This window comes from Protobothrops mucrosquamatus, unplaced genomic scaffold (genome assembly GCF_001527695.2).
Source record: "Protobothrops mucrosquamatus isolate PMUCROS unplaced genomic scaffold, P.Mucros_1.0 scaffold780, whole genome shotgun sequence".
Classification (NCBI taxonomy): Eukaryota; Metazoa; Chordata; class Lepidosauria; order Squamata; family Viperidae; genus Protobothrops; species Protobothrops mucrosquamatus.
In genome coordinates this window covers 39,311-42,307 of record NW_015387048.1, presented here as the reverse complement: position 1 = coordinate 42,307, position 2,997 = coordinate 39,311, and the positions used below count along the sequence as shown (strand labels likewise).

At 42.5% G+C, this 2,997-nt stretch overlaps 1 pseudogene; it reads left to right on the top strand.

Annotated features, from left to right (window-relative positions):
* Positions 1 to 825: 825 nt before the first annotated feature.
* LOC107289891 overlaps positions 826 to 2,997 on the top strand; it is a 17,441-nt pseudogene continuing 15,269 nt past the window's right edge.

The window sequence follows — 2,997 nt, the reverse complement described above, 5'->3', positions numbered from 1 at the left end:
TCCGCCCCCTGCGCCGGCCGAGGCGTAGCTGGCAAGCGGCAGAGATGGAGCAGGCCGACCACCAGCTGGCCCAGCCCAAGGGAGGTAAGGCACCCGCCGGAAAAGGGGAAAAAAATGGCGGACAGCCTTGCTTGGCGACCCCCGTGAAATGGTCGATCGACCCCAAATGGGGTCGCGACCCATAGGTTGAGAACCGCTGCAATAGAGAATTCCAAATGTGTAGGGTCCAAATCATCGTGAGGAGAAGAAATTGAATCTATTGATAATAAATACTTGAGAATCAACTCATATGAAATGTTTTTTTTATTCTTGGAAGTCCTGGTAAGTTGGCCAATGATGAGAAATGCTCTGGAATATAGCTTGGCTCTATCTGGAGGAACATCAGTGCCTACTTCTGCTCTAAAGAAACTAGAATCTCATGGGATGAAGCCACCTTCCCTAATCTGTGGCCTTCAGATATTTTGGTCTTCACCTTCCATAATTTCTCAGCTAACATAATCGCTAGGAATGATAGAAACTGAAATCTGGAAACTACCAGGTTGCAGAAAAGAATAGAATAAGCCAATGAGTTTGAAATGCCATGAATCTTGATGTTAATGAATGACTTCTCCATAGCGGGTTTTCTGCCCTAGTGAATTGCTTCCCACTTACCCCCAATAATGTGCTGAAACTGCACCTTACTGGCCTGTGTTTGCACTCTTTCCTCCACCCTCCCCATCTTTCCAGCTTGCTCCCATACACAATGGGATAAATGCCAGATGCTACGTTCTCAAAGGTGGCACTGTGACCTTCAGACTGAGCTGGTGGCATGCTGCATTGTGCAGCATGCCACATTTCTTGCACCGGAGGGTAGTAACCCTCTGGGGGGGCCAGGTGACAACCCACAAATCCTCATCTTCCAAGCCAGCCCCCGAAACCGCTTCAAAGAAACCCCAATCTTCTTATAATTCACTGAACCTGGATGATGGGAAGGTTTTCCGCCTCAAGACCAAATGGGAACTCACTCGTGGACTGCTTGTCTTCTTTCTCTGTTCTTCTCCATGGCTGGTGCAGAAAGCACCAAAGGTAAGATTTTGACTCCTGATCTAACCTATCATCCATTTTGTCTCAATCATCATTTGCAATCTTGGGTTTCTGTGACGTGTGGTTGGAAGGATGTACCAGAGATTAATTTCAATGATTTTATCAGGAGATCAGTTTAATCTTGGTTTACTAAGTTTTGGAAGTCCCATTATCTTTCCATGTAAGTATGACCCTCGAATTTTCCCCAATGACTTAAACTGAGTGCTTTATTGATTGGGGAAGGGATAAGAGTTTTTAGAATAAATTATGAACTGAGTAATTTGTGTAAAATAAGTCACAGATTATTTGTGATACTCGCACAAATGATTAAAGATAGTTATGACATCTTCTTGCATAGATTGCAGGTTAATAATTGGTGTAAAGACCGACAAATGGCAATTGGGGGATGTTGTTTTGGTGGACTAAAGTCCATTGTCCAGATGCACAAATTATATTCTTATTGGAAGAAATTATCTGTAGTCATTAATTCGCTAACATGTAATCTATAGTTCATCTGTTATGTTTTTAGGTATCTCAACATGGACTGCCACATTGAGCCTACAAAAATCCAGATAATCACTAGATGGAGGAAAAGGAATGTAGAAAATGCTCCTTCTTTCCATCTAATGGTTATCTGGATTTGGTAGTCAAGGTTCTCTTTCCAAGCAAATACAACTTCTCATCTGGAAATTGCCCACATATCCTATATTTCTCTTTGTCTTCCAAGCTCCTTTCTGTCACTTGACACATTCTGGGAAGTCGTCTCTGGAGCTCTGCACTTCGTCTTACTTTTTATGGGCAGTTTGTGGCTGGTGAAACCCACAAAGAGATCAAAGAAACACTACAACGACTCCAACATTTGGGGGTCCGGCCTCTCCTTGCTGTCCCCATAGAGGAAGATGTAGGAGAGGAAAAAGAAGGGTGAGTATAGATGAAGAAGGGTAATCCAGGTAATCTAACAGGAGAGGAGTTTTTGCACAGATGGAAAAAAAGAAGATAGTGGTCTGACTTGTGTGCCAATTCTTGACCAGATGACCACTGAATCTTATTTCAACCTTATTACGGATGTGCTTTCCACTGCATCTGAGCTTTATATAGTTGCTTGGGAGATAAATAACAACTGAGATGGTAAACCTATGTCTCTTGAGAAAGTCATCTTACCCTACCTAACAGTAGAGGTAATCTGGGAAAAACTTGGAGAACAGAGAGATTGTACCTAGAAGAATACATATTTGCAGAAACAGAATAAATTCATGGGACTGGGAGAACATTTTATGTGATCCTAATTGTGGTTTTATTTTAGAATCTTTGGGATTCTGTTTTGATCATGGGAGATGTACACACGGCAGCTCTGAATTTTTGTAGGCTATAAGGCCCTACCGTTTTGATTCAAGTTCTTAAAAAAGTTGTTCTTGTGGATCCATTAGTCTTGCCTCTATCCCCCCAATATTTATGTGTATTATAACTATTCTAGTAATAAATAAGAGTGAATCTCATTTCCTGTATTACACCATTCTTCAAACATTATGTATTTGCTAGCTGGGAGATGATGGTAGATGTTTTCCAATCCATCTGGTGGACATTGGAATGGGGGAAGGTTGCTTTACGGTACAAGAATTTAGCTAGCTGGCAGTTTGTGGCTTGTAAATCAATGAGGGGGTGTGTTATGGTGATAGGGAAAGCTCACACATCTCTTGAAAAGGTGAAAAGAGTCACACAAGTTTGCAGCTTAAGAGAAATGTTAGATCGCGCAGGCAGTAAGACACGAGTCGAGTGACAGTCAGCTCTTGGTTTATTGGCAAGGCATAAAGTAAATCCGGACTGGCTCTCTGGGCCAGGGGAGCCCTCTTTTATGGGATTCCCCTGGCTTGTAATCACACAATTCCATTGGCTGGCAAGACCCTGTTGCTAGTTAGCCAACCAGCAACGGGCATG